Here is a 15242-nt window from a genome sequence, read left to right on the forward strand (position 1 = left end):
ACGGGAGGAGCCTGGAGGGCGATACACAACCGTCACTCGCAGGGATAATGGTTTGAAGAGTCTAAAGGTGTGGACTTCGAAAGAAGGAAACATGAGTGAGGGGATGACCTGGAAGGCACACTGGGATGAGAGGAGCAGACCAACGCCTCCTCCTGATCTGTTCTCAGGTCTTTGGGTATGTGAGAATTGAAGCCCACCATGTGAGAGAGCAGCAGCAGCAGCGGTGGTGTCAGAGTGCTGGATCCAGGTTTCCATAAGAGCAAGAAGGTTCAGGGCATTGGAGAGGAAGAATTCATGAATGTAGTGGAGTGTGTTGCACACTGACCTTGAATTCCAGAGTGCGCAATTTAAAGGGCCAGGAGAAGGCGAGCACTGGATATTGCTAAGATGAGCAGGGTTTCAATGTGTTGCAGGATGAGTTATATGCACTAAAGGATGGGGGCCCGGGGTTGGGGGAGATGTCACCAGCAGCCAGGAGGAGGAGGAAAAAGAGAGCAGGTGGGTCAGTGATTTGTGTGAGCGTTTTGTGTGCTTTGTGGGGGTAGTGGATGGTTTCTAAATTGTTGAAAAACGTCAGTAAGGCCTCAATGTTGTACATGGGAGAGGGAAGGAGAGAGGAGCTGATATAGAGAGAAGGCACAGAAGGTGTAGGAGGGGGGGATAGGTGAGGGAGTGCATAAACCAAGACATATAAGAAACCAAGAGATAAGACAAATGAATAGTGTAATGGAGAAGAACCAGAATCATGCTTGTGAGATTGTCTGGCCCTGCATCCCTGTATCCTCCCTGTCCATGTGCTATGATTGGCTGGAAAGAGACTTCAAATGTATTGCTCTTAGGAATATGCTGCACACGTAATTCCTAGGCCAGACTGAGATACATTTGAAGGATCTGCTGGGATGTATGACACCATTTTCTATGTTGATTAATTATGCAATTACAGAGACAACATATCAGGGATTTCTTTACCAGAGACCAAGACTGAGCAGAAAAGATCAGAAAAGAAAGTGTGAGTCAATGTGAACCATTGGCTAGCAAGTGAAAGGAACAACTAGTGTCTAGCAAAACTGAAATCAGGAACTATTCACACTTGGCATATGAGATGCATAAAGAATGGTTGGTAAATACCTTCTGGTCCATTCTGTGACATTTCTGGTCTATTTCTGAGCATTTATGATGCACTTCTCAGATGCACAAAGATGTATCTCTTTAAGTACAATAGCTCCCTCTGCTGGCACTTTTGTGTTTTTCACTTCCACATTATCTTCCCTGGAATCTCCTCCATTATCATCAAGCACTGAAAATCTACTGCCCGGTGCTGTAGTGGCAGGGTAATACACAGCTGGCCCTAACCCCATTATTACCCAGGGAGACACCGAGCACCAGGGCCGCTGGAAGAGTTGGATACAACATCAGAAGATGGCGCTTCCATTTGTACCTGGCTGGACACAAAAATTGGGCAAAGCCCACATCGTTGTTTTTTTTTCTTTTTTTTTTTTTTTTTTAATTATTGCATGAAATTCATGAAATAATTAAAAAAAAAAAGTGCTTCCTTATATTTTTGGCTTCCAGCTGGGTTCAAATAGGCAGCTAGGGGTTGGGGGCAGCCCGTACCTGCCTGCTGTACCTGGCTGATATACAAAAATATGGCAAGGCCCATGATGTTGATTTTTTTTTTTTCTTTTTTCTTCAAAAATTAAAAAAAAAAAGTGTGGGCCCCCGCTGCATTTTCTATTGATAGCTAAGGGTAACCTAAGCATCAACTGGCTTCTACCCCCCCACTGATTTGTGTTACCTTCACTGGCAATGGAAAATCCAGGGAAGCCCCCTTTTTTTTTCTCTAGTTTTTTGGGGGAAAATAATGACGTGGGCTTCGTCATATTTTCGTATGCTAGCCAGGTACAGCAGGCAGGTACGGGCTGACCCCAACCCCCAGCTGCCTATTTGTACTTGGCTGGGAACCAAAAATATAGGGAAGTCCAGAAGTGACTGGAATGGAGCCTCCTGTGCTATATGCATATACTATGCTATATACTATGCTATATACCCTGTATATATATATATATATACTATGCTATATACCCTGCCTATATACACTGCCTGAATACAGCTGGATTAATCCTGAAAAAGACTGATTGTTTTAGATAGATTGTGCACCCTACCTAGTACCTACACTACCTAGTACACACAGTAAATCTGTCCCTAGCTCAGCAGCATCTCTCCCTACACTAGCTGACTGTGGATCAGAGTGACGAACACAGCGCCGTCAGGTCTTATATACAGTGCCTACAAGTAGTATTCAACCCACTGCAGATTTATCAGGTTTACACATTCGGAATTAACTTGGCATTGTGACATTTGGACTGTAGATCAGCTGGAAGTGTGAAATGCACTGCAGCAAAAAAGAATGTTATTTCTTTTATTTATTTTTTTTTTTTTTTTTAAATTGTGAAAAGTTTATTCAGAGGGTCATTTATTATTCAACCCCTCAAACCACAAGAATTCTGTTTGGTTCCCCTAAAGTATTAAGAAGTATTTCAGGCACAAAGAACAATGAGCTTCACATGTTTGGATTAATTATCTCTTTTTCCAGCCTCTTCTGACTAATTAAGACCCTCCCCAAACTTGTGAACCGCACTCATACTTGGTCAACATGGGAAAGACAAAGGAGCATTCCAAGGCCATCAGAGACAAGATCGTGGAGGGTCACAAGGCTGGCAAAGGGTACAAAACCCTTTCCAAGGAGTTGGGCCTACCTGTCTCCACTGTTGGGAGCATCATCCGGAAGTGGAAGGCTTATGGAACTACTGTTAGCCTTCCACGGCCTGGACAGCCTTTGAAAGTTTCCACCCGTGCCGAGGCCAGGCTTGTCCGAAGAGTCAAGGCTAACCCAAGAACAACAAGGAAGGAGCTCCGGGAAGATCTCATGGCAGTGGGGACATTGGTTTCAGTCAATACCATAAGTAACGTACTCCACCGCAATGGTCTCCGTTCCAGACGAGCCCGTAAGGTACCTTTACTTTCAAAGCGTCATGTCAAGGCTCGTCTACAGTTTGCTCATGATCACTTGGAGGACTCTGAGACAGACTGGTTCAAGGTTCTCTGGTCTGATGAGACCAAGATCGAGATCTTTGGTGCCAACCACACACGTGACGTTTGGAGACTGGATGGCACTGCATACGACCCCAAAAATACTATCCCTACAGTCAAGCATGGTGGTGGCAGCATCATGCTGTGGGGCTGTTTCTCAGCCAAGGGGCCTGGCCATCTGGTCCGCATCCATGGGAAGATGGATAGCACGGCCTACCTGGAGATTTTGGCCAAGAACCTCCGCTCCTCCATCAAGGATCTTAAGATGGGTCGTCATTTCATCTTCCAACAAGACAACAACCCAAAGCACACAGCCAAGAAAACCAAGGCCTGGTTCAAGAGGGAAAAAATCAAGGTGTTGCAGTGACCTAGTCAGTCTCCTGACCTTAACCCAATTGAAAACTTGTGGAAGGAGCTCAAGATTAAAGTCCACATGAGACACCCAAAGAACCTAGATAACTTGGAGAAGATCTGCATGGAGGAGTGGGCCAAGATAACTCCAGAGACCTGTGCCGGCCTGATCAGGTCTTATAAAAGACGATTACTAGCTGTAATTGCAAACAAGGGTTATTCCACAAAATATTAAACCTAGGGGTTGAATAATAATTGACCCACACTTTTATGTTGAAAATTTATTAAAATTTAACTGAGCAACATAACTTGTTGGTTTGTAAGATTTATGCATCTGTTAATAAATCCTGCTCTTGTTTGAAGTTTGCAGGCTCTAACTTATTTGCATCTTATCAAACCTGCTAAATCTGCAGGGGGTTGAATACTACTTGTAGGCACTGTAGACCTGATGACGCTGTGCGGCCAGCTAATCACTGTAATGCCACAACCTACATGGCTGTGGCAATACAGTGTGGTAGCCAATCCCTGCATGTGAGATGACTCTGTAAAAAGCGCCAACATGCAAGAGGTGGAGCCAAGCATGAGCCCGAGCATCTCGCCAGTACTCAGCGATCGCTGAGTATCTCAAATACTAAGATGCTCGAGCGAGCACAGAGTACTGGTGAGGATGCTCCCATCCCTAATCCTCACATATTGCTCAGCATTGAGACCATCAATCCTGGTCAAGTATCCAATGCCTTTTGGCTGTGAAACACCCCCTTATCAGACTTCCTCTATCAGACCTCACTATTTTTCCAGGTGTTGCATCCCTCCCTGTCTTATGCAACTTTGTGTCCCATATCACCTGTGTCTTAGTCTTTTTCGCTAGGCCTCACACTGACTGCAGATTCTTTCCCATTTCTCCTTTTAATACAGCTATTGGATGCCTCCGAAATTTAATATCCCCTAACCGTGCGGTAAGAGACAGGGACGTGCACGTGCTGCTGATGGCACATGCACAGGTCAAGATAGGTGGGTAGGTGAAACTGTGCCTGCTGCATGAGCACAACAAAGACGCTCATACCCCAGACCTACCTTGCTGTACCACTTAGAGTGGCGCAAGATGACACTCCTGAAGGCTAAAAAGTTGTTGCTTGGTTGGCAGGTACTGTTTTGAAACTTTTCAAAATGTAATCCCTCTTCTCTCCGCCTTTTGCTGTATGTTCACTCCCTTCTTGGAATACTAGATAGTCCTTGCGATGAGTACATTGGTTGTACCAGGGTAGGACTCAATCTTTTTAGAACTGGCACAAAATATAGTTAGGTGCCTCCTCTCCATCTCTTGCTATGTGTGTTGCAATCCGTACCTTGAGTGCATAGCCTTTGTCAGTTTTGGAGTCAGATTTTTTGTAATATTGTACCAGACTTGAATCTGAGTCTCTCCTCTACGTCTCTTGCTGACTATATTGCAACGTCTCCTAATTTTTGGCAGCCCTTGCATAGCCATTATGACTAGTCTCACTATCTAATTTTAACAGAATGTGTATTCCTTCTATCTAATTTGTGCCAGATCTTGCATTGTCCCTATATGCTTTGTGAGTTTTAGTCCCTCCTTCATAAAGTAAACAGGATGTGTCTGACCATGGTACACACAACCAAATGCACAAATAAGGTAGTAAAATTTAAAAATTACTTTCAAGTGACTACCGGCAGATGAAGTTTCATTTCCCACTATACGGTATCCATCTACTGTAGTCATAGGCGATTGGGAAATACTGTTAGCAATGTTCCGGCTATTAAGGCTGTGTTCACACGTTGTATTTTGGCTGCATGTTCTGACAGTGTTTTTAATGAGTTTGATGCAAATTAAAGTTTGATTTTACAGTTCTAGCAAAAGCTATGATATTTCATCAAGCTAATGCACACTATTGTTTATTTTTCCAAATGGGAAACTGCTGCGTTTTTGAAACAATGCGAAGTCTTAGGCTATGTGCACATGCTGCGTTTTCTTGACGCTGTGTTTTTGTGCGTTTTTGGCCGCTAAAAACGCACAAACGCACCCGTGGCGAAAAAACGCGGCAAAAACCGCATGCGTTTTTACCATGTTTTGGTGCGTTTTTGGCTGCGTTTTTGATCTCTGCGTTTTGCTGCGTTTTTCCAATGCATTGCATGGGGGGAAAACGCAGAAAAACGCAGGAAAGAATTGACATGTCCATTTTTTTTTTTTTTTTTTTTAAGCTCAAAAACGCAGCTTAAAAAAAAAAGTGTGCGAACAGCAAAAATGAAAACTCATAGACTTTGCTGGGGAAGCAAAGTCATGCAGTTTTGAGGCCAAAAACGCACCCGAAAAACGTGCAAAAACGCCGCGAAAAACGCACTGTGTGAACTTACCCTAAATATAGCCAAAGGGGTGGAGGAGGCATTTTTTTTCTTGTTTAAATTTGCCTTAGAAACGTCATTATACAGGAAAGAATTGTTTCTTAACATTTTGCCTATTTAAAATCAATTTTATCATGTGTTTAGTATGTTTCATTGACAGTCTGTTAACCCCTTAAGGAGAAAGCCAGTTTTGTACTTAATGCCCAGGTCATTTTTTGTAATTTTGACCAGTGTCACTTTTCTTTTCAATATTCTTTTTATTATAGTGGAAAAACAGAATAGGAAACAATGCACACCTTCCAAGTATTGTTCGGAGCAAAAAATTGATATATCGTAACATAAAACAATGAATAAATGTGAGAAAATATAAAGGCATTCGAATCCTGGAGGGAAGGATTTAGATCCAAAGTTCGGTCCACAGTTCTGGATAATTTTTCTTCCCTTGTCAGAAGTACCTCAGTTAGGTGTGTTTACCATTGCAGTCCGTGTGAAATCAACAATAAACTTTTGTGAATAATTAACATTAGTGAAATGAACATATGTAAAACATGTCAATAGTAGGATGGGGGGGTGTAAAGAAAGGTAAGGATGGTTTCAAGAAGATAGTGAGAGACAGGAGGTGTGAGTGGGGATTAATCTAGATGAGAAATATATCATGGCTGGCTCAGGGGAGGGGGGGGTGGTAGCAGGTCAAGACGCCACCAATTCAAAGTACTCGGATGATTCTCGGAACTTCAACCAGGGGGCCCAGATGAGTCTAAATTTATCTTGAGAGTGATAAGATAGAGCTGCCAGCTCTTCAATATGATATAACTGGTCGATTTTGAGCATCCAAGTTTGGATAGTAGGTATACTTGTCGTGCCAAAGGGGGGGGATGAGCAGTTTGGCCGCCGCTAGTAGAAATAGGAGAGTTTTGTTCGGAGTGTTTTGTGGGTTGCTGACCAAGTTCAGGAAGATTAGGCTGGGTTGGGAGTTAAAGGACAGTTTACAGATCCGCTTGGTGTAGGTAATCACATTTTCCCAGAAGGGCTGCAACTGGTCGCACTGCCACCAAATGTAAAAGTATGTACCTCGTTCTCTATTGCACCTCCAACATGATTCTGAAGAGGAAGGGAACCATGTGCTAGTTTGAGAAGGTGATACATACCATCTGGTAACTAATTTGTATGAGTTTTCCTGTACCTTCACGCAATGTAATGGGCCAAAGGATCTCTTATAAATTTGGATCAAATCTCCTTCTGTAAAATTCCTGCCTAGATCTTTTTCCCATAATGATATAAATGCCCGTTTCTGTGGTAGCTTTTTTAAGACCAGTATTATATATAATTTAGACAGGACTTTCTGAGGGCATTTTGTTTGCGTAATCATAGATCCAAAAGTGGAAAGGTCCCTTCGGGGCAGCCCATTTGGTAAGTGATCCCATACCGCTTACTTTAGTCTTTCATATTGAAGGAAGTTGAGTGAGTTTGGGCCTATGATCTTATTAAGCTGAGTCAGGGGTGTTAATGTTCCATCCTCTAACACTAGTTCCACTGGCGTAGTGAGTGTATGAAGCTGATCAGGAGTGCGTGATTGTGTGCTATCTGAGTACAGCCCCAGCAAATCCATTATTCGGATTATCGGGGAAGGTGGGGGAATAAGATAATCTACATGTTTTGTCTAAGTTTGAAGCGTGTTCTTAAAGATTAAATTACCCGTCGTCGGGTCTCGAAGAAAATGTTTTGCCGAGTGAAGGATGGGTCTGAAGTTCATCGGACTGATGGAGTCTGCGATCAACGTCCAAAGTTTGTTTGGAGATTTGCGAGTCCAATCTATTATCATTGATAGTATTGCTGCTGTGTGATATTTTTGTGGGTCTGGTGCCCCCATTCCTCTTTTGGGCCTAGGTAGTACTAGGGTATTCAACCTCGGGCGCCTACCCTTCCAAATATAGTTGATAAAGAGGGTTCTAGCTTTATGGAAAAAGGTCTGTGGTACCTGAATTGGTAACATCCGTGATACATAACTAAATTTTGGTAACACAAAGCTTTTTAATAGATTTTTACGTCCCATCCATGAGACAAATGGGGCTGACCATGAGGCTATTACTTTTTAAAGAAGATTTTAATAACGGGAAAAAGTTTAAAGAGACTAAAGAAGGCCAATGTGAGCATATCTTTATTCCCAGGTAGGTAATAAACTTGGGGGGCCACTTAAAGGGGTATTTATTTTTTAGGGTATCCATTGTTGCTTGAGGGAGCTGTATACCCAAAGCCTCCGATTTGTCCAAATTAATTTTGAAATTTGACAGTGAGCCAAAATGTTTGAAGATATCCAAGATAGCCGGAAATTCTTGGAGGGGTTCCATCAACAGGAGAAGAAGGTCGTCGGCGAAGGCTGCCGCTTTATGTATAGTTCCAGCTATGGAAGCCCCTTTTATGTCCGGATGCTGTCTGATTCGTTGAATGAGGGTCTCCATCACTAAGATGAACAGAGATGGAGAAAGCGGGCAGCCCTGCCGAGTTCCTTTGTTAATGTTGAATGGGCTAGAAAGATCCCTATTTATCCTAATACGCGCTGTCGGGTGTGTATACATCTGAAAAATTGCCTCTATGAATGGGGTAGGAAAGGCGAAGTGCCGTAGTGTTTCTCTCATGAATATCCAATCGATCCTGTCAAAAGCCTTTACCGCATCAGTGCCTAATAGCACTAAGGGTCTGCGGTGAATAAGGGCATGCTGCATTAAATGGAGTATGCGTATGGAGTTATCTCGTCCCTCTCTTCCCTTCACAAAACCCACTTGTTCGGGCGAGATAAGTGTAGGTAGAATGGTACTTAAACGGTGTGCTACAAGGCTCACAAATAATTTCAAATCATTATTCAACAGTGAAATCGGTCTGTATTTGCTACAGATTTCAGGGTCTTTTCCCTACTTATGTATGAGGGTAATATGTGCTTCTAATGACTGTTTTGGAAAAGGGGAGCCCTGTAGCACAGCATTAAAGAGGTGAAGGAGATGAGGGAGTAGAGTTTCTTTAAAGGTCTTGTAATAAGGCCATCTGGGCCAGGGCTTTCCCCTGTGGGGCACTTTGACAGGATCGGCTGGAGCTCCTCAATAGAAAATGGCCTGTTCAGGTTTGTTATATGGGTTGTGTTGAGCGTTGGAAGACGTAGTTCTGACAGAAAAGAGATTATGTCCCGTTGTCTTTTATCTGCTTGTTCTGGTGTCTCATGCTCTTGAATGTGATACAAGGAGGAGAAATATTTGCTAAAGGCATCAGCAATAGCTTCAGTGTCTGCAAGTTTTTTGTTATTTGAATCTTTTAAAGAATAAATGTACGTACGTGCTTTCCTTTTCTTGATCAGGGAAACCATAAGCTTAGATACTTTGTCTCCATGTACAAAGAGGCGATTCCTCCAGTTCATGTAGAACTTTGCAGACTGTTTAAGATATCTCTGAGCCTTTGTCTTAATTGTGTTAAGGGACTGAGGATGTTTGGTGACTGAGAGGTTTTATGTTGCAGTTCCATTTTTTGTATCTCGGAATACAATGATGCCACCTCATTTTTTCTGGATTTATTTAAGAACGAGGATTTGGAGATAAACTCTCCGCTTATTACTGCCTTGTGCGCTTCCCACACTGTAGGATAAGGGACTGTATCTTGAGTGTTAATATCAAAGTAATTTTTCAGGGCTTTCGTAACACGTGTCTTATACTGAGATTGAGACAAGAGAGATTCATTCAATCTCCATGTCCTGTGTCGGACCCTCTCCCCAAGTGTGATTCCCAGTTTTAAGATAGATTGGTCCGAGTGGACGCTAGTAATAAGTTTGGCATGTTGTATCATGGAAAGAGCTAAGAAAGGAACAAATATGTAGTCAATTTGGCCATATGAATTTTGTGCAGGTGCGTAATGAGAGTAATCTCTTTCTGTTGGGTGGAGGTGTCTCCAGGCATCGACCAGTTGGGCCGAATGCAAGGATTTATGTATACGCATCAGTGCCTTTTTAGGAATAGAGGATCTGTTTGTGGAGGAATCAAGTTCCGGATTAAGGGCCACATTTATATCACCTCCCAGGATGAACGTACCCTCAATAAAATGTTTAGCTTCCTTCAAAACCTTCTATATCCAGACATCCTGCTTAGTGTTCGGGGCGTAGATATTGAAGGATTGTTTGCGGTGCTGAAGGTGATAAGGCCCCATGTGCTATGGGCAGAGCTTTCCTCCAGGCCGAGGCTTCCTCATGTGGACTAGACCGCAACTTCTCCTCTCCACAGATACCCCCAGGGCTTGCTGCACAGAGGGGTCCCTCAATGCTGGGGTCACCAGAGGACAGGTCCCACCCGGGTAAGCTTTAAAAGACTCGATGCCTTCGGATATTTTCACTTTTTAGCAGAGTTCTCCAGCCTCACGTCTGCTCCTTGCTCCAGTCAGGCCACGCCCCCTTGACCAGTGTCACTTTATAAGGTTATAACTCTGGAAAGCTTCAATAGATCCTGGTTATTCTGAGATTGTTTTTTCATGACATAGTGGGCCTCATGTTAGAGGTAAATTTAGGATGATATTTTTTTTATTTTATTTGTGAAAAAATCTGAAATTTGACAAAAAAATTTGCAATTTTCAAACTTTTAATTTTTATGCCCATAAACCAGATGTGTTATGTCACACAAAATAGTTAATAAATAACATTTCCCACTTGTCTACTTTACATCAGAGCAATTTTTGAAACAAATTTTTTGGGGGTTAGAAAGTTAGAAGGGTTTAAAGTTCATCAGCAATTTCCCATTTTTTTCAACAAAATTTACAAAACCATTTTTTTAGGGATCACATCACATTTGAAGTGACTTTGAGAGGCCGAGGTGACAGAAAATACCCAAAAGTGACACCATTCTAAAATCTGCACCCCTCAAGGTACTCAGTCACATCAAAGAAGTTTTATTAACCCTTCAGGTGCTTCACAGGAACTAAAGTAATGTGGAATGAAAAAAAATAAAAATTAACATTTTACCTAAAAATGTTGCTTTAGCACTAATTTTCTTACTTTTTCAAGAGGTAACACCAAAAATTGGACCTCACACTTTGTTACCCACTTTCTTATGAGCGCGTCGATACCCCACATGTGGTCAGAATCCTTTGTTTGGGCAAATGGAAGGGCTTGGAACGAAAGGAGCAATATTTGAATTTTGGAAAGCAAATTTGGTTGAAACAGATTGCGGGCACCATGTTGCATTTACAGATCCCCTAAGGTACCTAAACAGCAGAAACCCCACTCAAGTGACCCCATATTGGAAACTAGACCCCTTAAGGCTTCTATATAGGGGGTATAGTGAGCATTTTGGACCCACAGGTACTTCACAGATTTTGATAACGTTACATTGTAATATTGAAAATTGTCATTTTTTTTTCTCAAAAATGTTGCTTTAGCATCAAGTTTCTCACTTTTTCAAGAGGTAATTCCAAAAATTTGACCCAAACATTTGTTACCCACTTTTTGTTATGAGCGCGGTGATACCTCACATGTGGTCTGAAACCTTTGTTTGGACAAATAGAAGGGCTTGGAACGAAAGGAGCAATATTTGAATTTTGGAAAGGAAATTTGGCTGAAAAAGATTGTGGGCACCATATCGCATTTGGAGGACCCCTAATGTACGTAAACAGCAAAAAAATACCACAAGTGACCCCATATTGGAAACTAGGCCTCTCAAGGAATTTATCTAGATGTTTGATGAGTACCCTGAACCCCCAGGTGCTTCACGGAAGTTTGTAACGTTGAGCCATGAAAATAAAAAATAAAATTTTACCACAAAATTGTTACTTCAACCAGGTAGCTTTTTTTTCACAAGGGTAACAGGAAAAAAATCACCATGAAATTTATTGTGCAATTTCTCCTGAGTTTGGTGATATCTTATATGTGGTGGAAATCAACTGTTTGGGCACACGGCAGGGCTCGGAAGGGAAGGCGTGCCATTTGACTGCAAAATTGGCTGAAATCAATAGCGGACGCCATGTTGCATTAGGAGAGCCCCTGAGGTGCCTAAGCAGTGGAGGTCTCCAACAAGTGACCCCATTCTGGAAAATAGACCCCTCAAGGAATTTATCTAGATGTTTTGGTGAGTACCCTGAACCCCCCGGTGCTTCATAGAAGTTTATAATGTTGAGCTGTGAAAATAAAAAGAATACATTTTTACCACAAAATTGTTACTTCAACCAAATAGCTTTTTTTTTTAACAAGAGTAAAAGGAAAAAAAGCAGCATAGAATTTATTGTGCAATTTCTCCTGAGCATGCTGATACCTTATGTGTGGTGGAAATCAACTGTTTGGGTGCACAGCAGGGCTTGGAAGGGAAAAGTGCCATTTGACCGAACAATTGGCTGGAATAATTAGCGGACGCTATGTCGCATTTGGAAGGCCCCTAAGGTGCCTAAACAGTGGAGGTCCCCCACAGGTGACCCCAGAGGAAAGGGGTAAATGCGGTTGGTGCGCTGCTGTGCGCGTGGTTATCTTGGATTTTCGGGAGGGGGTTGGTGGTCGGGGGGGCACTTTGGCGACACCGGGGGACCGGGGAGGAGATTTATCTCCCATCTGGCATGTTTGATCATGCCAGGTGGGAGATTAATCATTTTTTTCCGGCTCTGTCATTTACTGTAACGTAATTATCGGTATACCGGTGATCACGTGACTGGGGACTGGAAAAACCGGCCTGAATCATTCTCTCCAGGGTCTCAGCTACCCCCGGTAGCTGAAATCCCGAAGATTTTCTGACTCTGGGGGGCGCAATACCCTTTTTTCCGACCACCGTAAAAAAGCGGCGGATCGGAAGTACCACCCTTAATTACCGCTGTTAAAAAGCGTATCGGCGGGCGTTCAGGTGTTAAACAGGTGTATTACTCTTAACATTGTTTTCAACAGCGCCCTGGGAGTCAGATGTGTCCAGGCAACTTGCGCATGCTGTTCACATTCCTTTTCAGCAGTGTTTGCCTAGATTTAAGTGATTTTACAGGTGGTCTGCTGAAAAGAATGCTTACGTTTCCCATTGACTTCTATTGTGCTAGAGATGAGCATCTGAGCAGTTAGAAATTGCTTGGCTCGAGTAACGAAAACCCGAGCATTTTAGTGTTCTCCCATCACTATTCGATATACCTTAAAATATTAAACTTTAAGTGCCAAACACAACAAACAAGGTTAAAAACATTTAAAATGACGCAAAAAAGCCACAATGTAGGACATAATTGCCATACGTAATAGCCACAATGGACAATAAATAAATCACCCTGACTCTGGCCTCTACCACACCACACTATAGGTTCTTCATATTATGTAGTGGATTGGGTCTCCCTATTTAGGGTGATTTATTTCATATTTATTGTGATGTTCCATTATTATATGGTGGTTATTTGAGGTCATTATCATCTCCCCTGTGAGATATATATGTATATATGTGTTTTCTGCTATTGCATTCTGTTATTTATTGCTGTAGGGGTCTGTACTGTATAATTGTATTGTCCATTATGGCTTACGTATGGCAATTATGTCCTACATTGGGGCTTTAGGGGGCTTTTTTGTCTCATTTTAAATGTTTTTAACCTTGTTTGTTGTGTTTGGCACTTAATAAAGTTTAATATTTTAAGGTATATCTAATTCCTGGTGTGCACATGTTTACATGCGGAGCTTTTTTCCTTCTCCTTATATACATTTACTTGTCTGCATAATGTGTGGCACCCATGATTGTTACGGATAGTACTTTGGTTCACCCCATTTCAAATTCATTCTCCCATCCCTATTCATGACACCAAGCGCTCTTTTCTTCCTCACTTGACTCGACTGAAAATTTCTGTTGCTTTTGGAACCTGCGGGTCTTCTGTATGTGGTACTGGGTGTATTCCAGATGGAATATTTGGATGCTGTAATGTCTACTTCTTCTTCCTTGAAACTCCTTTCCTAATGATCGAGGGCACCATGCAGACATAATAATTGAAAGTGTGGTCGGTTGACTCTGTCCAGATCATTGGGACTGCAGAAGAGATTGCATCTTCCTATGCAACCACTGGGTAAGATGTGATGCCCATCTATTGCAGCATATATGTCTGGAACCCAATTCTTGTCCTGTTCTCCGATTCTGCAGCCAAAAAACAGGTTGTAGGATTTCCTTATCCTGGTAGTCAAGTTTCGCCTTTTTGACTAAAAAGTGACTTCTCCGCATATTTAGCAAAAACTGTCCACTTATAATAGAACAAGGCATATCTGAAATAACATAAACATGTCAATATGCTAAGAAATCCTAAAACTGTATACCTTCACAGAACATTTATAAAAAGTAGGTGACGCAACAATCATTAGCATTACGTCATCAGAGCTGAGTTGGTGTGTTTTTTTTTGGTCATCCTAAGATGATAGAATACTGAAGATTTAATAGACTAAATAGATGATGTAACAGACTAGCTACTAATAATGCAGTTGAGATGATTAAATAATAAAGAAGCAATTTTTCTGTAAACCTGCATGAAAGGTATTATACGTAATGACAGCCTCGTCTGGATTTTGAAAATTGGAGCAAGTTGGCAAATTTTCATATTCATTTTCAGCACCACAAAATTGAGTTCAACTGTTTTTCAGCCCTGAACCAATTTGGCCATAGGACAGTGTAATAAATGGCACTTGTTCAAATGCAGCATTTCAGCAGTTTGACTCTGAGGCGGGCTTCACATCAGCGGTATTCTGCCGCAATGCTGGATCCGTCACAAATGCGGTACAGTTTAATACAGTTAAATGGAGTCGCGGCAAGATAAGGTCACATGCGGCCGCATGTGACCTTATCTTGCTGCGATTCCACTGTATTGATCTCTACCGCATTTCTGACGGATCCGGCATTGCGACAGAATACCGCTGATGTGCGCGCAGCCTTAGTGATTCATCGACCTCCCGATGAAGCGATAAGCGAAACGCGTTGAGGTGCAGGGTGGTGTGTCAGGCTTGAACACAGGAGTGTTCCTGGTGGGTCATAGTACCTTTACATACTTTGGATCTTTGCCATCTTCCTTGCTGAAAGGACGGTTTCTTTTGCATTGCACATATTTGAGCAATGGCTCATACTCACAGGACAGCCCTGTTATCATAATCATTTGAGTCTTGTTCCATGCTCATAGGACAGCATGCATGGTGCTTCTCACATTTTGCATGGGTCTCTATGTATGTATATGATATGACATTTTGCTTGATTGTTATTTAATGTACCCCAGTGTGCTGTTAACTGCATTATGTGGAACTGACATACTAATGCACTGCAGCTATGCATGGTGATTTTTACATCCTGTATGGGTCTCTATGAATTCACAGTGTATATTTATGATATGACATTTTGCTTGATTGTTATTTAATGTACCTCAGTGTGCTGTTAACTGTATTATGTGGAACTGACATACTAATGCACTGCAGCTATACTGTCTCTGTGGGCTGTGCCATG

At 42.2% G+C, this 15242-nt stretch overlaps 1 protein-coding gene across 2 annotated transcripts in view; it reads left to right on the top strand.

Annotated features, from left to right (window-relative positions):
• The window catches only part of PDIA4 (protein disulfide isomerase family A member 4), a 342287-nt gene that overhangs the window by 135020 nt on the left and 192025 nt on the right, over positions 1-15242 (top strand). The window lies entirely within an intron of this gene.

The sequence above is a fragment of the Anomaloglossus baeobatrachus genome, chromosome 6 (assembly GCF_048569485.1).
Source record: "Anomaloglossus baeobatrachus isolate aAnoBae1 chromosome 6, aAnoBae1.hap1, whole genome shotgun sequence".
Lineage (NCBI taxonomy): Eukaryota > Metazoa > Chordata > Amphibia > Anura > Aromobatidae > Anomaloglossus > Anomaloglossus baeobatrachus.